The sequence below is a fragment of the Trichosurus vulpecula genome, chromosome 8, assembly GCF_011100635.1.
Source record: "Trichosurus vulpecula isolate mTriVul1 chromosome 8, mTriVul1.pri, whole genome shotgun sequence".
Taxonomy (NCBI): domain Eukaryota; kingdom Metazoa; phylum Chordata; class Mammalia; order Diprotodontia; family Phalangeridae; genus Trichosurus; species Trichosurus vulpecula.
In genome coordinates this window covers 38,847,704-38,873,521 of record NC_050580.1, presented here as the reverse complement: position 1 = coordinate 38,873,521, position 25,818 = coordinate 38,847,704, and the positions used below count along the sequence as shown (strand labels likewise).

Sequence of the window (25,818 nt, the reverse complement as noted above, 5' to 3'; positions counted from 1 at the left end):
AGGGTGTGAATTAGAGTATGACTGGAGACATTGGTAAGAGGGTGGCACATGAATATCTAAAAGGTAGCCCCTATTACATAAAGATATACAAGATATTCTGTTAGCCTGACTTTTTTCTGGAAATTAAGACACATTTTAATCATTAGGTGGGAATTTTTCTTTCCATCAAGGGGATTTCTATCAAAACTTGAAAGTATTGAGTGCAAAAGATGAAACCAACTGTATAATTTAACTAATCAAGTTGATCTTATTCCTTCCTGAGGAAGAAAGCATAGTCAGTAATATTGTGGAACATTGGTTCCAACATGATTGGTCTTGATGCTAATTTCATTTGGATCTCCAACAGATTTGAGGGTGAAGTTCTGTAGAATGGAGGTAAAGAATAAAAACAAATCCATCCTTGCCAGACCCTCTCCAAGACAAGACCATTTTCCTAGAAAGAAATAAAATTGTGCTTTGAAATCTTCACAGACTATCAAAGTGTCAGACAAAATGAAACAGCCTCACTGAACAAGGACAATAGTGGAGAAAGGAGTAAAAGAGAAGGATGTAGATGGGCAGAATGATGAGTGCTATTATTGTGAGCTATATTTCAGCCATTAATCACCATTCTGGGAAAGAAAGAATGGCCTCTTCACACCATTCTTCTCAAGGTGATCCCTTGTGCAGTGGATCTTGCAATGGAGTCAGAGTTCCACTAAAGTAAGGGGGCAGGTGAGCTAGCAAGAGAATTGGCTCATCTATTGAGGGGTCTAAGAAGAAGCCAAGCCATAAGAATACTAGAAAGAAGTATCACATGCCTCAGTAGGATGATGGGTCCTCAGTAGGATGATGGGTCCTCAGAAGAACTACCAGGAGAAGTCTCAGCCAGAGAAGAGTGGCAGGTGGAGCAGAGTTATCCTCTTAGAGAGAGAGGTAGAGATGGGAAGGGTTTCTTTTTACCAACAGAAAATGGCATGAAGTAGTCACTTTTCTTGAATTTCCCATTCTTATCCAGGAAGTTGTGGGTCGAACTGGTCATGGTTGGGAAAGTCTTGCTGTCATACAAGACTGGGGAGAACAGTGGGAAGATTGTTGTGCCCTAGGGGAAAGAAATTCCAGGGGAGAATCACTTATCATCATGAATATCCTTTGTATGCCAGTACCAAGAATCTTCAGTGGCTCCCTATTGTCACTAATACAAAATACATACTTCTTTGTGTATGGTATAGACTGGGAAGTCTAGCCATTGAGAATCTACATGGACTCTAGTCTAGCTGTCTAGGTTTGCGTCCCCATTATTGTCCCCATCATATCCTCCTTGGAGTTCCAGCTAAACTGATTCAACTGGTATTCCCCATCCATAAGGCTCCGTCCATGGTCTTTGTGGTTTTATGATGGCCATGCCCCACACCTGGAAGGCACTACTTGCTCACTTCACCTTTTTAGAATCCCTAGCTTTCTTCAAGGATTGGCTTGGGTACTCCTTCCTACAGGAAGCCTTGGCTAAGGCCTTGAGCTTTTCATATTCTTTCTTCCCTTAGTTCCTTGGTCTATACTTCATGTCTATATCTGCTGCCTGTGTGATTCTGGGCAGGATATGTGAATTTTGAGTGCCCCAGCCAATGCTTAAAGTCTCTAGTGCCAGACCAGACTTCCTCCTGGGGGAGCTTCTTCAGCAGTAAGTCACTCTGCCAACCAAATCATAGCTTGGGCCTGAAGGAAAGAAATAATACTTTTGGGGGACATTTCTGGTTCCAAATTGTGCTCCCTCCAGGAGAAGCTAAATTTCTCAGTCATCAAATACCCTTCTATTATTGCCTTTTGTTGACAGTACTTGGCCTAGAAATTTTCACATCGTTGGTTGTTGCTGAAGCCTTCATGATTTGAACTGCACAGTGCACTCAAAGGGGCACATTAACTGTGAAATTAGATGGATGCTCCCTTATTCTTTGTCTGAGGGGGAATAGTTCTGATCAGCCATTGCTAGGAACCTTCAGTCCAATTCAATTTAATTCAATGTTTATTTAGTAACCCCCAGAGTAAGATTTTAGAGTGTAAAGGCCTAGGTTTTGGTCTCAGTTCCAACATTTTAAAATGATGTTGGGCAAGTCATTAGACTTTAGATTCAGTGTCTCCATCTACACAAAGGGAAAGATAAGTGTATTTACACTATCCACTTCGCTGTCTCGTAAGAGGAAATGGCATAATCATAAATTTCTCTTTAGCAGCATCATTCTATTATTTTCCCTGTGCATTGTCTTTCCAGTGTTGCTGTGGTGAATGAGAACTAGGGTGAACCCAGATAAACATACACTTTTCTCTTATTCTTCATGCATCACCACATTCAAGTTAACTATATGTAACAAAAGACTGCCTTAAAAGGAACTTCCTATGAGATCAGGACAATGGGACTTGATTTTCTCATTTCTAAAATGAGATCAAAAGACCATATGATATTTATGATGTCTTACAACACTAGATTCCATGGCCCCATAAGTATTTACCTTGGGGAGGGCATATTTTTGGAACTGGATGTCTTTGGTCACTGCATGGGGCGCATTGAGAAGTGTGAGGTCAATGAATCTTTGCACTTTATGCACCACAGCATCCATATAGGGCACATCTTATTTGTCCTTTATAGAAGGAACTTGATTATGTAGAATCACATGATCAATTTTCTCATGAATATTTGCTGCAGAGACAAAAAAAGAATAACCACTGAGCTTCCTGTTCTTCTGGGAATGTCCAACAGAGGTTGTGTGGAGTATCTGCCTGATCATATGACCTAAAATAATTCTCACATTTGCTCAATGTCCTACTTCTATACAGTCCAGGAAACAAAGGCCTTTGCATCAGCAATGAGATAATTTTCTGTGGCTTAGTGGATAAATGTCAGGAAGAACTTTGTTTACATTCCTCTTTAGACACCATCTGTATAAATTCAGACAAGTCATTAAACCTAAATAAGCCTTTTTTATCATCTGAAAAATGAGGATCACAAATTATCTGTTTTTTAAGGTTCCCTACACCTCTAAATCTATTATCCAATGGTTTGTAAAATGGGGCTAATAACTCCACCTCCTTTAGAGGACATCAAATGAAACACTGTATGTCAAGTGATTTGCGAACCTTATATCCTTTATGTTGATGCCAGCTGTTATTGTCAAGGAAAGTAGATGTCTTCATTTGAATATAATAGTGCCTGTGACAACATTGTCATTCTTGAGTTAAACCATTCACCAGCTATATATCTCAGCTCCTCCCTCAATATCCTAAGTTGCTGAAGCATAGAATCTCAGCATTAGAAATGATGTTTTTCCCCTAGGGCCATCCACAGTTGAACAGAAATCCTGTTTCTAATGGGATGAACAAATGGTCATCCAGCCTTGGCTTGAAAACTTCCAGCAAGCAAGAACCCATCACTTCCAGGTGAGTTGAATTGGCTTTGGGACAATTCTAATAGTTGGTAAGTCTTTCCTTACATGAAATCTCCATCGGTCAGTTTGCAAATTTTTTCCACGGCTGCTAGTTCTGCCTCTTTGGATCCAGCAGAACTAGCCCTGGTAAAATATAAGCCATTTGGGAAAAGGGCATGTTTTATTTGAGTCTTTCCATCATAAGCATAGAACTGAAGGTGTACAGTGGGAACTTTATACACATTTGCTAAAGTTAATTGAATTCCCCATGACAGACCTTCACATACTTAAATAACTATCCCTTCTTGTTCAAGTGTTTTGTGTTCTTAAATATGCTACTGTCTGACCTGTTGCTGATCTGTGTGGAAGTCATGTAAATCCAAAAAGTGGGAAAGTAGGGCCAGCTCCTAAGCAAGACACAGGGCTGGAAATGCAAGCCTGGTCTGTAAGCATGGCACTTCTACTTTACTTTGGATCTCAGGATGTTTCAGAATGAGCAGCAGGCCATATCTCAGAGTAAGGCTAGTTGTCTCTGTTCCTGCACCAACTAAGTCTGCTGCAGTCATTAATAGATTTCCTAAGTCAAATTCAGGCTGGGGATTATCTTTTTTACTAAATGAAAAACACAAAATTGACAAAATATTGAGATAGCAGGGAAAGCCATTTGAAACCACACGAAGCACATAAAGTTTGTCCTAGGAGTCCTCGTTCACCTTCATTTCCGTACTCTAAGAGACTAGAACCTTCCTAATTCCCTTAGGCTTCCACTGTTCAATCATAGGTTTACCCTTCCCAGGTAACCTTCAAACAATATGGCACAGAGCACTAGACTTTAGACCTGGAAAACCTGGATTCAGATTTAGCCTCAGCCAAGATGTATATTTGTGTCCATGGGAAAGTCATTTAACTCCTTAGGGATGCTTTTTCCTCACATGTAACAAGATAGAGTTGGAACCCTTTGAGCTCTCTATTTACTACCAATGATATGTATGGTATGGAGAGGAACCTATCAAGTAATTCACTTAAAATCTTAATGACCTGGGAAGTGACCTTTTATACTGATATTTTCATCACAAAACATGGCAGCGTCTTAGTAAAACAACAACAATAGGGAATTTTTGATTTTTGAGTGGGGAATTGAGAGAAATGCTTTGTGGTGGAGAATGCAGAATTTTAAATCTTGTAAGGGAAATGAACTTCATCCAGGCAAACTGTGACTGATCAAACATTTACTTTCCAAAATCTCCCTTAAGTGATCACCCAGCTTCAGCTTCAAAGCTTCCACAGATGGGAAATTTATTACTTAATGAAGAATTTCAGTCTAGTCTTAGACATTATCACCTTCATGTGGAAATGAAATGTGTCTCTATAATTTCAAACCATTGTCATAAGTTCTGTCTCCTGGGGGTGAAGAACCAGAACCATTCTGATCCATTTGTGCAACAGCCTGTAAAGTTAGGTGGCTGCTAAAGTTCTTTCCAACTCACAAATTCTGTGAAATTCTGTGAAATATGCGAGCTCATGGGTTTTAGAACTTGAAAGAACCTTGGAGATCACTTGGCCCAACACACTCATTTTACAGAAAAAAATGAACTGTGGCCAAGAGAGGAGAATTCATTTTTTTTTCAAGATCACATAGGGTAAAATGAAAAGGGGTAGATGACATAATGGCCCCAAATGGGAGAAGGCCTAATACTATTTATCTAGAACAGAAATGAAGCTGTCTGTGGCTAAAAATAGGGGAAAATAAATGGGGTAGATGATGGAATGGCCCAAATGGAAGAAGACCTAATATTGTGCTACCTATAACAGAAATGAAACTGTCTGTGATTTAAAAAAAGGGGGTGGGGTTGAGGCAAAGTTTGAGCAGAAGCTCATTTTCTACTCAAATCAAATGGCAGGGACACTCATGAAGAGGAAAAAAGAGCAAATAATCTACTCCAGGATATAAAACAATGAATATGGACTATACAATTAAGAACCTCTATTAAAACATCTCTAATAAATGAGAGAACAGTGTAGCAAATATTACAGGACTCTCAGAAATAAAGGAACAATAGCCTAGAGCGAGCTAAGTGGCCAAATTCATAGAGTGCTGGACTTGGAGTCAAGAAGACATGAGTTCAAATCCAGTTTCAAACTTTTCTAGCTTTTGACCTTCAGCAATTCTATCTGCCTTGTTGCCTCATTTCTAAAGTGGGGATAATAAATAGCATTTACCTCCTGAGGTTGTGAGATAATATTTGTAATGTGCTTTGAAATTTTCAAAGCATGATGTAAATTCTATATCTATGATTATTAAAGTGTTTCAGAAAGAGAAAAGAATTAAAAGAAAAATAAGGATGAAGAGTGGGCAGAAATAACAGGACTGAAAGGGAAATAGTGAATAGACAATTTAGAACATATGATGAACAATGTGTCTAAAGTTTAATAGATTCTTTTAAAGTGAAACTAGTAGATTTAGTACTAGAAAATACAGAAATTTTTACACAAAATGGAGACAGAACAATATTGGGCCACATTGACTATCTACAAGCCAAAGTGATCTTGATAGGACATGAAATAATTTAAAGATGTTTCATATTTTAGAAATACAGAATTGATTTTGAATCCTGAATGTAATACTTCACTAATGAAAATGCACAAGTGTTAAAACTGAGTACAAAATATATAGATTTCACAGTCTCTCCTAATAGAAGAAAGCATCAAATTTAAAATATAGAAAACTGTAGTAAGCAACCATTAGATCTTCAGTGCTAAAGAAGTATTTTGGGCAATGAAAACAAAGCCCATCACTTATCAAGAAAAAGAAATTTGGGTGAGTCAGAACTACTCATTCTCTCTGAAAAATTCAAAGAGGAGATTGGAAAACAAAAATATTAAAATCAAAGGAGATTAGATTATAGACCTAAACAAGTAATCCTGAAATTATGAGCTTAATCATTTATGAAATAAGATGACTTATAGCCATCAATGTTATAAAAATGAACAACTTCGAAAGATTAATAAACCCACATACAATCATGAGTACAAAAGACTAGTGATGTAAAATGCTACCTGCCTTCTTAGAGAGAGCTAATAGACTAGTATGCAGAATGAGACACATATTTTTGGACATGGCCAATATGGAAATTTATTTTTCTTGATTATGCTTATGTATTAACATAGGTTTTGTTTATCTTTTCTTCATTGGGTGGGAAGAAATAAATCCCAGTTACTAAGAAAAACTTACGGTATCCTTGGGGGACATAAATACTTCTATGTCCCTTCCTGTGCTTTGAAGAGAGTGGCCTGTAAGAATCCTTGGAATATCAGCCTTGATCAGTGAGCAAGGTGCTACCCCCAGGCATCTTACCTGCTGCCTTTTGAAGTAGTTTCCGTCAATGTAGTCTTGAGGATTGCTGGGGTCCAATATCTTTTGATGCTCATTCACGCATTTCTTCCACATTTCTAGAAAATACTTTATGTTTCCCAGAGAGGTACACTCTGAATGCTGGTAAAAGTTGTAGAGCTACACCCCTACAAACCCAAACAAACACATATGAGTTTATTGTCATAAAGACACAACTTTATATCTCTACTTATAAACAATTATGTTCTATTCAAAGGCATTACATTTCTTTTAAAGTTTAATTAGACTTTTTAAACAAAAATGTTTCTCTCTCATCGTCATTATACACTGGGAAAAAAGAAAAACAAAATCCTTGAAATATGTATACATAGCCAAGCAAAACAAATCCCCACCTTGGCAATAACAAGAAATGTGTGTCACATTCTACATCTTGAATCCATCTCCTCTCTGTCAGAAGGAGAGCAGTATATTTCATCGTGGTTCCTCTGGAATCATGGTGGGTCCTTATATTGATCAGAGTACTTGAGCCTTATATAACATTTGTCTTTCCACTATTTTTGTTATAGTTGTATCAGTAAGGCAAGATTCATGATCTCGATGATGACCATGAATATGCCCGTACAGTTCAGAACTGCAAAGTATAAGAGATTCTCTAGGTAGAAGGCAGAGGAAGTATAATATTTATTTAGACACCAGAGGACCAAACCCGAAGACTAATAACTCCAACCCAACATGACAACAGTTGTATTCCAAAGCCAGTAAGTCCACCTCAATGTAACAAGGGAATTATGACACAGTATTACAGCAAATAGTCAAGTCATCCTGTAACCTTCCCCCTTCTCTGCCCTCACTGGGCCCTTCCAGTAAACACTCACTAATATCAACTGTCTGCTTGCCTGTGTTCTCTCCCCCCTCAGTTCTCTGGTCTCTGCAGCTCTCTGGGCTCCACTCTTTGCTCTGCACTCTCTCTGCAGCTCTGTCATCTTGGAGTTCTTACTTCTTCTCCTTGGGCTGAATTCCAAATTCTAATCTTGATAGCTACCTTCTGGGTATATATATTCTTAAGGCCTGAGGGCTTCATTCTTGGGGCTTAGTACTTAGTAAATAAAGAGTGTAGGCCTGGGGCTTAGTGCCTAACACATAAAGGGTGTAAGCCTGCCTAAAAACAAACCTCTAATCAAGCTTCCCTTAACTAACCCCACCTGAGGCCTATTGAATGGGCTGCAAAGGTCTTTAATCATTGGTTGGCCTCACAAGGGTGTGGGCCTGCCTCTAATCAAGTCTCCCTTAACTGGCCCTATCTGTGACCTATTGAATGGAAAGGAAATATCTTTAATCACTGATTGGCATCACAATAGTACAAATTGCTTCTGCATTGCCTTTATTTAAAAAGTCTTCCTAGGTTTAAAGCTCTCACTTTTATAGTTTCTCAAAACACAGTAGAATTAAAATATATTCACATATGGTAATTTGTTCAGCTAATCTCCCAATTGATGAGCAGTCCCTTAGTTTCCAGTACTTTGCATTTTCTCCCTCTAAAAAACACCAGCCTAATTTCATTTTTTTTTGCATATGACTTCTTTTTTTAACACTTTTTAAAATTTATTTAATATATTTAATTTTCAGCATTCATTTTCACAAGAGTTTGAATTACAAATTTTCTCCCCATTTCTACCCTCCCCCCACTCCAAGATGGCATATATTCTGGTTGCTCTGTTCCCCAGTCAGCCCTCCCTTCTGTCACCCCACTCCCCTCCGGTCCCCTTTTCCCTTCCTTTCTTGTAGGGCAAGATAAATTTCTATGCCCCATTGCCTGTGTATCTTATTTTCTAGTTGCATACAGATATATTTTTTTGTTTTTGAACATCTGTTTTTAAAACTATGAGTTCCTAATTCTCTCCTCTCTTCCCTTCCCACCCACCCTCCCTAAGAAGTCAAGCAATTCAACATAGGCCACATGTGTATCATTATGTATAACCCTTCCACAATACTCATGTTGTGAAAGACTAACTATATTTTGCTCCTTCCTAACCTATCCCCCTTTATTGAATTTTCTCCCTTGACCTTATCCCCTTTCAAAAGTGTTTGTTTTTGATTACCTCTACGCCCATCTGGCCCTCCCTTCTGCCATCCCCCCCTTTTTTATCTTCTTCCTTCTTCTTTACTGTGGGGTAAGATACCCAATTGAGTATGTATGGTATTCCCTCCTCAGGTCAAATCTGATGAGAGCAAGATTCACTCATTCCCCCCTCACCTGCCTTCTCTTCTCTTCCCACAGAACTGCTTTTTCTTGCCACTTTTATGTGAGATAATTTACCCCATTCTATCTCTCCCTATCTCCCTCTCTCAGTATATTCCTCTCTCATCCCTTAATTTGATTTTATTTCTTTTAGATATCTTCCCTTCATCTTCAACTCACCCTGTGACCACTGTCTCTCTCTCTGTCTCTCTCTGTCTCTGTCTCTCTCTCTCTCCATACATATATACATTCATACACATTCACTTATACATATATATACATAAACATGTATATGTATACACACATACACACACACACACACACACACACACACACACACACACATATATATATATATGCATATTCCATTCAGCTACCCTAATACTGAGGTCTCATGAATCATACAAATCATCTTTCCATGTAGGAATGTAAACAAAACAGTTCAACTTTAGTAAGTCCCTTGCAATTTCTTTTTCTTGTTCTTTTTCTTGATTACCTTTCCATGCTTCTCTTGATTCTTGTGTTTGAAAGTCAAATTTTCTATTCAGTTCTGGTCTTTTCACTGAGAAAGCTTGAAAGTCCTCTATTTTATTGAAAATCCATATTTTGCCTTGGAGTATGATACTGTTTTGCTGGGTAGGTGATTCTTGGTTTTAATTCTAGCTCCATTGACATTTGGAATATTGTATTCCAAGCCCTTTGATCTCTTAATGTAGAAGCTGCTAGATCTTGGGTATTCTGCTTGTGTTTCCACAATACTCAAATTGTTTCTTTCTGACTGCTTGCAGTATTTTCTCCTTGATCTGGGAGCTCTGGAATTTGGCAACAATACTCCTAGGAGATTCCTTTTTGGGATCTATTTGAGGAGGTGATTGGTGGACTCTTTCAATTTCTGTTTTGCCCTGTGGCTCTAGAATATCAGGGCAGGTCTCCTTGATAATTTCTTGAAAGATGATATCTAGGCTCTTTTTTTGATCATGGCTTTCAGGTAGTCCAATAACTTTAAAATTACCTCTCCTGGATCTACGTTCCAGGTTAGTGGTTTTTCCAATGAGATATTTCACATTGTCTTCCATTTTTTCATTCCTTTGGTTCTGTTTTATAATATCTTGATTTCTCATCGAGTCACTAGCTTCCATTTGCTCCAATCTAATTTTTCAGGTAGTATTTTCTTCAGTGGTCCATTGGACCTCCTTTTCCATTTGGCTAATTCTGCCTTTCAAGGCATTCTTCTCCTCATTGGCTTTTTGGAGCTCTTTTGCCATTGGAGTTAGTCTATTTTTTAAGGTGTCTCCTTTAGCAAGTCATTGACTTGTTTTTCATGGTTTTCTCGCATCCTTCTCATTTCTCTTCCTAATTTTTCCTCTCCTTCTCTAACTTGCTTTTCCAAATCCTTTTTGAGCTTTTCCATGGCCTGAGACCAGTTCATGTTTTTCTTGGAGGCTTTTGTTGTAGGCTCTTTGACTTTGTTAACTTCTTCTGTCTGTATGTTTTGGTCTTCTGTGTCACCAAAGAAAGAATCCAAATTTTGAGACTGAATCTGGGTGTGTTTTCACTGCCTGGCCACATTCCCAGCCAACTAACTTGACCCTTGAGTTTTTCAGTGGGGTATGACTGCTTGTAGAGTTTAGAGAACTATGTTCCAAGCCTGGGGGAATGTGCCATCTATGCCACACCAACACTCCTCTTTCCCCAAGAACCCCCAACCCAGACAGGACTTAGATCTTCAGCAGGCTCTTCCCTCCTGCTCTGATCTGCCACTTAATGCCTCCCACCAGGTGGGCCTGGAGCCAGAAGCAACTGCAGCTGTACTTCTGTGGCTGCCCCACCTCCGCTGCCCCGTGGGCGGTAGCCGAATCACGAACTTCTTCCACTCCCACAGCTTTTCCCACTAACCTTCTCTGTTGTCTTTGGTGTTTGTGGGTTGAGAAATCTGGTAACTGCTGCAGCTCACTGATTCAGGGCGCTAGGGAACGCTCTGCCCGGGTCCTGGTCTGGTTGGTCCATGCCACTCATGTTGGGCTCTGCTCCACTCCTCTCCCAGCTCCGTGCAGGATAGACCTCACCCAGAGACCATCTAGGCTGTCCTGGGCTGGCGCCCTGCTTCCCTCTGCTGTTTTGTGATTTCTGTAGTTCTAGAATTGGTTCAGAGTCATTTTTTATAGGTTTTTTGAGGGACTAGGCAGGGAGGTCATGCTAGTCCCTGCTTTCCAGCTGCCATCTTGACTCCGTCCCCTGCATATGACTTCTAATTGTGCATTTTTTTTTATTTTTTCGAGGCACTGGTGAAAAAATAGCATTGCCGTTTCAAAGGACATATATGATTTACTAATTTGGGAGTGATAGATACAAAATGCTTTCCAGATTGCCTGGACAATTTACACCTACATCAACAGTTTGTCAATATATTGGTTTTCCTTTAGTCCCTTCAACATATGCTATTTACTTTTGTTTAATTTCTTTTTGAAACATTTGGAAGAAACAATCAAGACCTGTCTATTTTTAAATTTAATTTAAATACCAGAACTGAAATATAGAATAGAGAAAAGAAAAAAGAAACATATAATGAAGTTAAATTTTGAAAAAAAATACAGAGTAAGAAAAGACTGGGTGTAGAGGCAGCCTCCCAACCCAGCCAACAGTAAACTCTGGAATAGAAAATGATTTCTTTACTTCAATATCCTCCTCTGGGGGGCAGAGCCAAGATGGCCACATGAAGGCAGTGTCTTACCGGAGCTCTCTCACAAGGTCTGTCAGATTCGTATAAAAAAGTGAATTTGAGCAGATGTGAGAGACTCAGAAACCGAGAGCAGTCTGCGTGGTGCAAATTTCTGAGCCGGGAGAGTCTGAAAGGTCGAAGGGACCAATCTGTAGGCTCGGAGAGTGCTCGGCGGGGAGCTGCTCCAGACCAAAGTGGAAGCGGCTAGCCAGGAAATCCACGTTGGAGACAGGCTGGGAGAAAGCTGGGTGCCTGAAACCGGTGGAGATCCCCAGGCCTCCCAACACAGGACGGCAGTCTGTGGAAGCTAGGAGAGGCAGCGCAATGCCACCAGCTGGGAAACACCAACTCCTGACGCTTACAGCCCAGAAACTTGGTTTCTTGAACTTCCCAGAGACATAATGGCCAGGGAGCTAAAAGAAGATGAAATCAAGTCCCTAAAGAATAAGATTGGTGAAATGGCTATGGAGATACAGAATCTAAAGAGAGAAAATAACACCCTGAGAGGTAAAATCAACCAATTGGAAAAGGAGACTCAAAAGCAAAATGAAAACACTAACTCATTAAAAATTAGAGTGAGCAAGTGGAAGCTAATGAATCTATGAGGCACCAAGAAGTACTAAAGCAAAACGTTAAGAATGAAAAAATAGAAAAAAATGTGAAATGTCTGATTGGGAAAACAACTGACCTGGAAAATAGATCCAGGAGAGACAATTTAAGAGTTATTGATCTACCGGAAATCCATGATGAAAAAAAAGAGCTTTGACAGTATCTTTGAAGTAATTATCAAAGACAACTGCCCAGAGGTCCTAGAACCAGAGGGCAAAATAGTCATTGAAAGAATTCACCAATCACGCCCTGAAAGACATCCCAAACTGAAAACACTAAGAAATATTATAGCCAAATTTCAGAACTATAAACTCAAGGAGAAAATACTGCAAGCAGCCAAAAAGAAGAAATTCACATATCGTGGAACTACAGTCAGGATCACACAGGATCTCTCAGCTTCCACCTTAAAAGACAGGAGAAATTGGAATATGATATTCTGAAGGGCAAATGAGCTGGGACTACAACCAAGGATCAACTACTCAGAAAAACTAAGCATAATTTTTCAGGCAAGGAGATGGACATTCAATGAAATAAGGGAATTCCAGACCTTCCTGATGAAAAGGCCAGAACTCAATGGAAAATTTGATCTCCAAATACAAAACTCAAGAGAGAGATAAAAAGGTAACCAGGGGGAAAAACCCCACAAAACTTATTAACCAATAAGGGCAGGTTGTTTGCATCTTTATGTGGGATTATACCATATTATGTATGTTTTATATATATGCATATATATGTCAGTCTTGAGAATGGTACAGCTATTATGACAATTGAAAGGGACATACATAGATTGTAAATGCCTGTATAAATTAACTGATGTAAAGATAAAAAATATAAGTAAGGGATATAAATGGTGGGCTATGAGAGAAGAGGTAAGGAGCTAGTAGAAAAGGACAAATAACACCAAATGAAGTGGCACAAAAACATATTATAGTAGAAAGAAAGAAGAGAGGGAGAAGAGCAGTATTTGAGCTTTACTGTCATCTGATCTGGTTCAAGAAGGGAATAACATACCCCGATAAGTTTAGAAATCTAACTTGTCCTACGGGAAGTAAGAGGGGAAGGGGGGAAAAAGGGAGGGGTGTGGTCAGAAGGGAGGGGAGAAGTAGCAAGTGGGAAAAAGTAAGATGAGGGAGGGGAATGAAGAGTGAGGGTAAACTGAGGAAGGCGGCGGTCAAAAGCAAAACTTTGTTGAGGAGGAGAAGGGGAAAGGGAGAAATAAAAGCATAAACAGGGGGAAATAAGATGGTGAAAAAGACACAGACAGAAATCATAAGTCTGAATGTGAAGGGGATGAACACTCTCATAAAACAGAAGCGGACAGCAGAATGGATTAAAAACCATAATCCTACAATATGTTGTTTACAAGAAACACATTTGAAACAGGGGGATACATACAGGGTAAAGGTAAAAGGCTGGAGTAAAATATATTGCACCTCAGCTAAAGTAAAAAAAGCAGGTGTAGCAATCCTAATCTCACACAAAGCAAAAGTAAATATAGATTTAATTAAAAGAGATAAGGAAGGACATTATATTCTGCTAAAAGGCACCATAAGCAATGAAGCAATATCATTGCTTAACATATATGCTCCAAGTGGTAAAGCATACAAATTCTTAGAGGATAGGTAAAGGGAGTTACAGGAAGAAATAGACAGCAAAAGTATAATATTGGGAGACCTCAACCTCCCCCTTTCTGAACTTGTTAAATCTAACCTCAAAATAAATAAGAAAAAAGCTGAGGAGGTAAACAGAATTTTAGAAAAGTCACATATGATAGACCTCTGGAGAAAACTGAATGGGGATAAAAAGGAATATATTTTCCTCTCAGCAGTACATGGCACATACTCAAAAACTGACCATGTACTAGGGCATAAAAACCTCACAATACAGTGCAGAAAGGCAGAAGTAGTCACAACACACTTTTCAGATCATGATGCAATAAGAATTATTTGTAACAAAGAACCATGGAAAAACAAGCTAAAAATTAATTGGAAACTAAATAACCTAATTCTAAAGAATGAGTGGGCCAAAGAACAAATCAGAGAAACAATTAATAACTTCATTCAAGAGAATAACAATAATGAAACAACATACCAAAACTTATGGGATGCGGCAAAAGCAGTTCTTAGGGGAAGTTTTATATCCCTAAATGCTTACATGAATAAAATAGGGGAAAAGGAGATCAATGATCTGGGCATACGGCCGAAAAAGCTAGAAAAAGAACAAATTGAAAAGCCCCAATTAAATACCAAATTAGAAATACTGACAATCAAAGGAGAGATTAATAGAATTGAAACCACGAAAACTATTGAATTAATAAATAAAACAAAGAGCTGGTTTTATGAAAAAACAATAAAATTGATAATCATTTGGTCAATTTGATTAAAAAAAAGAAAGAAGAAAATCAAATTACCAGTATCAAAAATGAAAAGGGTGAATTCACCTCTAATGAAGAGGAAATCAAAGCAATAATTAGGAATTATTTTGCCCAATTGCATGCCCATAAATTTGACAACCTTAGAGATATGGATGAATATCTACAAAAACATAAACTGCCCAGGTTAACAGAAAAGGAAGTAAAATTTCTAAATAACCCCATCTCAGAAAAAGAAATTGAGCATGCCATCAATGAACTCCCTAGGAAAAAATCTCCAGGGCCAGATGGTTTTACATGTGAATTCTATCAAACATTTAAAGAACAACTAATTCCAATACTTTGTAGACTATTTGGGAAGACAGGTGAAGAAGGAGTCCTACCAAATTCTTTTTATGACACAAATATGGTACTAATACCCAAACCAGGTAGAGTCAAAACAGAGAAAGAAAATTATAGACCAATTTCCCTAATGAGTATTGATGCAAAAATTTTAACTAAAATATTAGCAAAAAGATTGCAGCAACTCATCATGAGAATAATACACTATGACCAGGTAGGATTTATTCCAGGAATGCAAGCTTGGTTCAATATTAGGAAAACTATTAGCATAATTGACCATATCAACAACAAAACTAGCAGGAACCATATGATCATCTCAATAGATGCATAAAAAGCCTTTGACAAAGTACAAAGTACAAAGTACAAAGTACATTCCTATTAAAAACACTAGAAAGCATAGGAATAAATGGAACCTTCCTTAAAATTATAAATAGCATCTACCTAAAACCATCAACAAGCATTATTTGTAATGGGGATAAGCTAGATGCATTCCCAATAAGATCAGGGGTGAAACAAGGGTGTCCATTATCACCCCTATTACTCAATTTGGTACTAGAAACGTTAGCTATAGCAATGAGAAGAAATTGAAAGAATTAGAATACGAAAAGAAAAAACTAAATTATCACTTTTTGCAGATGATATGATGATTTATTTAGAGAATCCTAGTGAATCAAGTAAAAAACTACTTGAAATAATAAACAACTTTAGCAAAGTTGCAGGATATAAAATAAACCCACATAAATCCTCAGCATTCCTATACATCACTGACAAAGCCCAACAGCAAGAGATAGAAAGAGAAATTCCATCCAAAGTTACTGTAGACACTATAAAATATTTGGGAGTCTATTTGCCAAGACAAACCCAGGGCCTCTATGAACATAACTATGACACACTTTTCACGTGAATAAAGTCAGATCTAAATAAATGGAAAAATATCGGTTGGTCATGGTTAGGCTGAGCTAATATAATAAAAATGACAATTTTACCTAGATTAATCTATCTACTCAGTGCCATACCAATCGCGACTACCAAAAATTATTTTACTGAGCTGGACAAAATAATAACAAAATTCATCTGGAAAAACAGGAGTTCTAGAATATCTAAGGTATTAATGAAAAGAAATGGTGGAGAAGGTGGCCTAGCCATACCAGATATTAAACTGTATTACAGAGCAGCAGTTATCAAAACTACCTGGTACTTGCTAAGAAACAGGGGTGTGGATCAGTGGAATAGGATAGGTACACAAGATTGAGAAGTCGACTACTATAGCAATCTACTCTTTGATAAACCCAAAGAGGCCAGCTTCTGGGCTAAGAATTCACTATTTCACAAAAACTGCTGGGAAAATTGGAAAATGGTAGGGCAGAAACTGGGCATAGACCAATATCTTACACCATATACCAGAATAAAGTCAAAATGTGTTCATGATTTAGGAGTAAAAGCTGGTACTATAAGCAATTTGGGTGAGCAAGGAATAGTTTACTTATCAGATTTATGGAGAAGAAAAGAATTCATGACCCAACAAGAGATAGAGAGCATTACAAAATGCAAAATGGATAATTTTGATTATGTTAAATTGAAATGTTTTTGTACAAAAAAAGCCAATGCAACAAAAATTAGGAGGGAAGCAGAAAATTGGGAGAAAATCTTTGCAACTAATATCTCTGATAAAGGCCTCATTTCTAAAATATACAGGGAACTGAGCCAAATATAGAGGAATACATGCCATTCCCCAATTGAAAAACAGTCAAAGGATATGAACAGGCAGTTTTCAGAGGCAGAAATTAAAGCTATCTATAGGCATATGAAAAAATGCTCTGGATCACTACTGATTAGAGAAATGCAAATCAAAACAACTCTTAGATACCACATCTCTCCTGTCAGATTGGCTAAAATAACAAAGCAGGAGCATGATAAATGCTGGAGAGCATGTGGGAAAATTGGAACATTGTTACATTGCTGGTGGAGTTGTGAGATGATTCAGCCATTTTGGAGAGTAATTTGGAACTATGCCCAAAGAGCCATAGGAATGTTGATACTCTTTGACCCAGCAATCCCACTTCTAGGGTTGTATTCCAAAGAAATCACACAAGAGGGAAAGGGACCCATATGTACAAGGATATTTATAGTGGCTCTTTTTGTGGTAGCCAAGAATTGGAAATCAAAGGGATGCCCATCAATTGGGGAATGGCTGAACAAGCTGTGGTATATGAAGTAATGGAATACTATTGTGCCAGAAGAAATGGGTATGATATTGACTTCGTAACAACTTGGAAAAACCTACACGACATAATGCTGAGTGAGCGGAGCAGAGCCAGGAGAACATTGTACACCACCACAGATATACAGATTCCATGAGGACCAACCCTGACAGACTTCGCTCTTCTCAGCAGCACAAGGTGCAAGGACAACTCCAAGGGACTCACGATGTAGAATGCTATCTACATCCAGAGAAAGAACTGTGAAGTTTGAATGCAGATTGAGGCACACTTCATGCTCGCCTTTTTTCTTCTCTTTTGTTTTTGTTTTTGGGTTCTTTTTTGGTTCTGTTTCTTCTTTCTCATGATTCATTGCATTGGTTGTAATTCTTCTCCACAACTTGACTAGTGTATAAATTAATTCAATGTGAAGTTACACATGGTAGTTATATGAGATTCCATGCCGTCTTGGGGAGGGAGGGGGAAGGGAGGGTAGAAAATCTGGAGCTCAAAAGTACGTAGAACTGTGTGTTGTAAACAAAAAATAAAAAAAAGTAAAGAAGAAAAGAAAATCAATATCCTCCTCTGAAGGTGAACCCTGGTTTTCTTTTTTCCCCTAATAACTTTCTATGTTTGGATTCTTTATCCTATGCCTGTACATTTTTTTTTTGGTAGTAATAGCTTATTTTTTTATTCACCTCTAGTCTTGCGGTATGGGGATGGTGCCTCTGGCCTCAGGTCTTCAGTTCTTCTCCTCTATCCTGGAACCAAAGCCAAACCCCCAGCCTCCTCTAAATGACCACATTGAGCGGCATCCCTGCCCCACTGCTTCTGCACGCACCAGGCATGTACTGGTTCCTTCTTGTCCCCCAATGCTTTCCACAGCACCACTAATTCTGGTGTTCCTTGTCAGCAGAAGTTACCTCAATCTTCCCCAGCTCAGATGCCCAACTCCCTTCACTGGCCTTCGAGTAAAATTTCCTATAACTGGGGGCAGAGGCAGCCTCTCAACCCAGCTAACAGTAAGGCATGGCTGGTTCTTGTTTAGGTGGACCCTTGCCTGGAGATATTTGCTCTTCACGGGGACCAAAGCTTATCCTAGTATTTTTCTTCTGATCTTCTTGGATTTTCCCAGGAGGACCCCTGTTGGGTCCCTATTCTCATTTATTTTTAACCATACTTTTTTCACCTTTATAACCTTTTTGGGGGAAAATCTTGAGAGCTTGGAATTTTCTGACCTACTTCATCATCTTAACAGAATCCTCCCCTCTCACACTCCTTTTTCAAGAAAGCCATTTGGAGCCCATTTTTGTGACAATATTTAAAGTGCTGTGAAGTGGCAGAATGTGTTTTTTTCTAAAGGTATCAATTTAGGAAAGACTTGTGTATTATGAAGGCAGAATTTATGATCTCAAAGAGAATCATATATATGCTGAAAGGTTCAGAACTGCAGGATATAAGGAATTCTCTAGGTAGAAGGCAGAAGAATTAAAGCGTGTATTTAAGCACCACAGTAACAGACCCATGAACCATTGTCCCTATTTTGATATTTTGATCAAAAGCTTCCAGGCCCAATAAGTCCGCCTCACAAGAGTAACCAGGAGACCACAGAGAAGCATGATGGTATAAAGCAAAATCATATACATGCTTCCCCTCTATGGTAAGAAGATTACCTACTGGCCTCAAGTCCTTGCTCGGCACTCCTCGGTCCACACGTCGGTCAGCTCTGCTACTGGCAGCTCCTGCTTCAGCTTTGGCTGTAGGTGTCTCTGGCTCCAATGGAAAGAAAAAAGGGCTCTTCAAACTGTCTTCTCTCCTCTTATAGAGTTTTTGACATCATCAAATGCCACCTGAATGACCAGGGCCGATTGGTTCTTGAGTTGGCCCCTCCCACTAGAACCCTGGGAGGTTCACATCCACGTAGACTAGGTTAACACCCAATAGGGCATGGCTCTGGAGTCAACACCTCCCCTCAGCCAGTCCTTGAATGGTCACACAGGAAGTTCTCTGCTCCCAGGCATGGGTCTCTGGGCTTCCTGCCCCGGAAGAGAAGCAGCAAGCACCGGGGAAAGGTGAAGAGCTTCCCCAAAGATGACCCCACCTAACAGGGCTCTAGGCCTGGGGCCCAGTACCCAGCAAAGCTCGATGAGATAAACTGAGTCACTCAAAGAAAACAAAGGCCATTCTGCTTACAACTTGGTATTGGTTATGAAAGATGGATATTTTCTAGCAGCCATCAGCAAACAAGACATCTTATAATAATTGGACAGGGGAAGTTTCAGGATAATATACAACAGAACAAGGGAACTTAGAAGCCTTTGGCCTCATTGAACTTTAGAGAGTAGGCATCTCATTTACTTGACAGAAATGGGCATGCTACAGAGAGAGGAACATGGATAGAAGCAATGCTTCCTTCTCCTCCAGAGAGGGGACATTAGTAGAGTACAGTACTGCCAAGTTCTAGTAAGGGTATTGATTAGGATTGTGGGGGAAAATTAATTAGAAACTTCAGAAAAAAGAAAGCCCTAATAACCGGGAAAGCTCAGCACTTGAAATGAGGGGAAGAAAAAGATTCTCTTTAGAGCAGAAAGTGTAAAATCAACTTCTTAATATTTTATTTTGTTTTTCAATGAACAAACTTTGTCTCTTCCTGCCTCTTGAATTAAAAATTTTAAAAATACTTGTAACAGGAGGGCGGAGCCAAGATGGCAGCTGGTAAGCAGGAACTAGTGTGAGCTCCATAACGAGTCCCTCCAAAAACCTATAAAAAATGGCTCTGAACCAATTCTAGAATGGCAGAACCCACAGAACAGCAGAGGGAAGCAGGGCTCCAGCCCAGGACAGCCTGGATGGTCTCTGGGTGAGGTCTATCTGGCACGGAAGTGGGAGCTGGGAGCTGGGAGCTGGGAACGGAGTGGAGCAGAACACAGCCTGAATGGCGTGGACCATCCAGACCAGAAGCCGGGCAGAGGGGGCCCTAGCGCCCCGAATCAGTGAGCTGCGGCAGTTACCAGACTCCTTAACCCACAAACACCAAAGACTGCGGAGAAGGTTAGTGGGAAAAGCTGCGGGAGTAGAAGGAGTTCGCGGTTCGGCTTCCAGCCCCGGGGGCAGCGGAGGTGGGGCAGCTACAGCTGTTGTTACTTCCGGCTCCAGGCCCACCTGGTGGGAGGAATTAAGTGGCGGATCAGAGCAGGAGTGCAACAGCCTGCTGAAGATCTAAGCCCAGTCTGGGTTGGGGGCTGGGGAAGGAGCAGTGCTGGTGTGGCAGAGCTGGCACCTCCCCCCAAACGTGGAACATAGAACTCTGTAGTCTACAAGCAGTCATACCCCACTGAAAAACTCAAAGGTCAAGTTAGGTGGTTGGGAATATGGCCAGGCAGCGAAAATGCGCCCAGATTCAGTCTCAGACTTTGGATTCTTTCTTTGGTAACAAAGAAAACCAAAACATACAGGCTAAAGAAGACAACAAAGTCATAGAGCCTACACCAAAAGCCTCCAAGAAAAACATGAACTGGCCCCAGGCCATAGAAGAACTCAAAAAGGATTAGGAAAAGCAAGTTAGAGAAGTAGAGGAAAAATTGGGAAGAGAAATGAGAAGGATGCGAGAAAACCATGAAAAACAAGTCAATGACTTGCTAAAGGAGACCCAAAAAAATACCGAAAAATACAGTGAAGAAAACAACACCTTAAAAAATAGACTAACTCAAATGGCAAAGGAGCTCCAAAAAGCCAATGAGGAGAAGCATGCCTTGAAAGGCAGAATTAGCCAAATGGAAAAGGAGGTCCAAAAGAATACTGAAGAAAATACTACATGAAAAATTAGATTGGAACAAGTGGAAGCTAGTGACGTTATGAGAAATCAAGATATTATAAAACAGAACCAAAGGAATGAAAAAATGGAAGACAATGTAAAATATCTCATTGGAAAAACCACTGACCTGGAAAATAGATCCAGGAGAGATAATATAAAAATTATTGGACTACCTGAATGCCATGATCAAAAAAAGAGCCTAGATACCATCTTTCAAGAAATTATCAAGGAGAACTACCCTGATAATCTAGAGCCACAGGGCAAAATAGAAATTGAAAGAATCCATCGATTGCCTCCTCAAATAGATCCCAAAAAGAAATCTCCCAGGAATATTGTCGCCAAATTCCAGAGCTCCCAGATCAAGGAGAAAATACTGCAAGCAGCCAGAAAGAAACAATTTGAGTATCGTGGAAACCCAATCAGAATAACCCAAGATCTGGCAGCCTCTACATTAAGAGATCGAAGGGCTTGGAATACAATATTCTGGAGGTCAATGGAGCTAGGATTAAAACCTAGAATCACCTACCCAGCAAAACTGAGTATCATGTTCCAAGGCAAAATATGGATTTTCAATAAAATAGAGGACTTTCAAGCTTTCTCAGTGACAAGACCAGAACTGAATAGAAAATTTGACTTTCAAACACAAGAATCAAGAGAAGCATGAAAAGGTAATCAAGAAAAAGAACAAGAAAAAAAATTGCAAGGGACTTACTAAAGGTGAACTGTTTTGTTGACATTCCTACATAGAAAGATGATGTGTATGATTCATGAGACCTCAGTATTAGGGTAGCTGAAGGGAATATGCATACATATATGTTTATGTATATATATGGGTGAATGTGTATGTATGTATATATCTATGTGTATATGTGAATATATATATATATATATGGAGAGAGAGAGAGAGAGAGAGAGAGAGAGAGAGAGAGAGAGAGAGAGAGAGAGAGATAGTGGACACAGGGTGAGTTGAAGATGTGAAGATGAAGGGAAGATATCTAAAAGAAATAAATCAAATTAAGGGATGAGAGAGGAACATACTGAGAGAGGGAGATAAGGAAAGATAGAATGGGATGGATTATCTCCCATAAAGGTGGCAAGAGGAAGCAGTTCTGTGGGAGGAGGGGAGAGGGCGGATGAGGGGGGAATGAGTGAACATTGCTCTCATCAGATTTGGCCTAAGGAGGGATTACCATACATACCCAATTGGGAATCTTACCCCACAGGAAAGAAGAGGGAAGAAGATTAAAAAAAATGGGGGGGATGATGGAGGGGAAGGCTGATGGGGGTGGAGGTAGTCAAAAACAAACACTTTTGAAAGGGGACAGGGTCAAGGGAGAAAATTCAATAGAGGGGGATGGGTTCGGAAGGAGCGAAATATAGTTAGTCTTTCACAACATGAGTATTGTGGAAGGGTTATACATAATGATACACATGTGGCCTATGTTGAATTGCTTGACTTCTTAGGGAGGGTGGGTGGGAAGGGAAGAGGGGAGAGAATTTGGAACTCAAAGTTTTAAAAACAGATGTTCAAAAACAAACAAAAATGTTTTTGCATGCAACTAAAAAATAAGATACACAGGCAATGGGGTGTAAAAATTTATCTTGCACTACAAGAAAGGAATGGAAAAGGGGATGGGAGGGGAGTGGGGTGACAGAGGGGAGTGCTGACTCGGGAACAGGGCAACCAGAATATACGCCATCTTGGAGTGGGGGGGAGGGTAGAAATGGGGAGAAAATTTGTAATTCAAATTCTTGTGAAAATCAATGCTGAAAACTAAATATGTTAAATAAATTTAAAAAAAAATAAAAAAATTAAAAAAAATTCTTGTAACAAATATGCATTATCAAGCAAAACAGAAATAACACATTGTTTGCATAAATGTATGTCTCATTCTGCATATTCAGTCTGTTACCTCTCAGTCAGAAAAAGAGTGACACATTTCATCATGGGTCCTCTGGAATCAGTGTTGATCATGGCTTTGATCAGAATAATTCAGTCTTTCAAAGGTTTTTTGTCTTTATCGTGTGATAGTAATTGTATAAATTGATCTCCTGGTTGTACTAATTTCATTCTGCATCACTTAATACAATTCTTCCCAGGCTTCTCTGTACTTATCCCTTTCATTACTTCTACCAGTAAAATAGTACTCAATCCAATTAATGTGACATAGTTCCAACATTTCCCAAAGGGAAGAGTATGACCCTCAGTTCCCAGTTCTCTACCACAATATAAAAACTACTATAACTATTTTTGTATATGTCAGTCCTTTTCATTTTCACCTGATGTTTACTGGGGCTAAAACTAAGAGAAAAATTGCCATTTGAATGGGCATGCAGTTAACTTACTTTTGAGGCACAGTTCCAAATAGCTTTCTGGAAGGACTTCACCAACATAATAATAAGGTATCAGGTTTTCTGCAGCTCCACAAATAATTGTCATTTTGTTCTTTTATCGTCTTTTCCAAATGAGAGTGAGATTTGCTTTAGTTTTGTTTTTCTTATTATTAGTTATTTGCAACAATTTTTCATATGGCCGTTTGTAGTTTGACATTTTCCTTTGAGAAATATTTGCTCATAACTTTTGTTCATTTATCATTTTTATTATTGTTAGCTAATGACTCTGTGAGACATCAAGAATCACTCAAACAAAATAAAAAGAATGATAAAATAGAAGAAAATGTAAGATACCTCTTGGGAAAAGCAACTGACCTGGAGAATAGATCCAGGAAAGATAATGTAAGAATTATTTGACTATCTGAAGGCCATGATAAAAGAAAAAAGAACCTGGGTAGCATTTTTCAAGAAATTACGGGGTAAATTACCCTGAGGTTCTAGAACCAGAGGGAAAAATGGCCATTTACAGAATCCACTAATCACCTCCTGAAAGAGATCCCAAAATGAAAACTCTAAGAAATATTGTAGTCAAACTGTTTTGGCTGATGAGGATCCTTAGCTCGGTCTTCAGTGAATGAAGGCTTTGATCTTCCCTGTCCATGCATTGTAGAGATTAGGTCATAATACTCCTAGAATCAGTGTAGGCTATTGGCCTAAGTGACTTCCTTATTTTGTTTTGGCTGATCTCCCTAATTCCTCCAGAATGGCTTGAACAGGCTCTGTTGATAACTATTTTGCTTGGCCACATCTATGAACACTGTCCTTCTTGGGATATCACAGGAACCAATCAGACCTTTCTCCATATAACTTAAACATTTGTATGACCTATAACTAGTTCTGATTCCTACTGGGAACATAATATATATACCTGGATCTTATATAAGAGGCAAAAATATTCCATAATGTTAAGGTCCTTCAGTGCCTGATAGTATGTGTTTATGTGTACTGGGCACCTTGCTAAGAGTTGAGAGCCCATGGTACACTGATGCTGTTAGTGAAACTCAGCAAACAGCCACAGAATAAGAGAGCTTTGTCCTTACCTGTGCCCATGGTGAGTTAAGCAGCTGAAAGTTATCCATTAAAAAGTTCATCAGATTTTGAAATTTCTCATCATTGTACTTGGATAGAACATGGAAGAGGATAGAGCAGATGACATTGCATGGGGCACACCCAAGGATGAAGGTGGGATCAGTGGGCTGACCTAAAGGAGAGAAAAGTTTCCAAAGAAGGAATAAACAACTTTAAGAGAAATGTTTCCAATCACGTAAGAACTGGACATATCTATTTTCTATACCTGGATATGGTGTTTAATTCCTCTAAGGCTAGTGAATGTTCTCCTGGACAACTTCCTTTACCCTTTATAAGGAAACTAAATAAGCTTATAATACCTGAGGATGAGAAGAGAGAAGGGAGTTCTCTGCCGCAACAGAGTAATTATCTGATCAGTAAACCAAGGCGGAGAATTTTATTCTATTTATTTTTAAGATATATATATATATGTATATATATATATATATTCAGTAATTATGGAATATCATATTCCAATCTTTCCTGTCTTTAACTTAGAAGCTGCAATGTCCTGTGTGATCTTGACTGTAGTTCTGTGATATTTGAATTGCTTCTTTCCGGCTGCTTGCAATATTGTCTCCTTGACCTGATAATTCTGGAATTTGGCTGCAATATTTCCTGGATTATTAAATTTGGGATCTCTTTCAGGGGGTGATTGGTGGATTCTTTCGATGTCTATTTTGCCTTCTGGTTCTAGAACCTTGGGGCAATTTTCTTCGATGATTTCTTGGAAGATACTGTCTAGGCTCTTTTTTTCATCATGGCTTTCCAGTAGACCAATAATTCTTAGATTGTCTCTCCTGGATGTATTTTCCAGGCCAGTTGTTTTTCCAATCAGATATTTCATGTTGTCTTCTATCTTTTTATTCTTTAAATAAATTTTGTTTGATTGATTCTTCATGCCTCAGAGAGTCATTAGCTTCTACTTGCCCAATTCTAATTTTTAACAAATTGTTTTCTTCATTTAGCTTCTGTACCTCTTTTTCAATTTCCCTAATTTTACTTCTCAAAGAGTCATTTTCTCCAGTGAGATTCTGAACCTCCTTAAGCATTTCGCCAATTTTACTTGTTACAGATTTGTTCTCATCATTGATTTTTTTCTTTTACCTCTCTAATTTGGTTTTTAAATCCTCCCTGATCTCATCTAGGAATGTTTTGGGGTTGAGACTAATTCATATTCCCTTTTGAGGTTTCAGGTATGGGTATAGTGTCAATGCTGTCCTCTGCTAGATTTGTATTTTGATCTTCTGTGTCCCCATAATACAATTCAAAGGTCTTTTATACTTTTCTAGATTCCTTTTTCATGGTGGCTAC

General features: G+C 38.9%; 1 pseudogene; it reads right to left on the bottom strand.

Annotated features, from left to right (window-relative positions):
• Window positions 1-247: 247 nt before the first annotated feature.
• The window catches only part of LOC118828057, a 38,435-nt pseudogene continuing 12,864 nt past the window's right edge, over window positions 248-25,818 (bottom strand).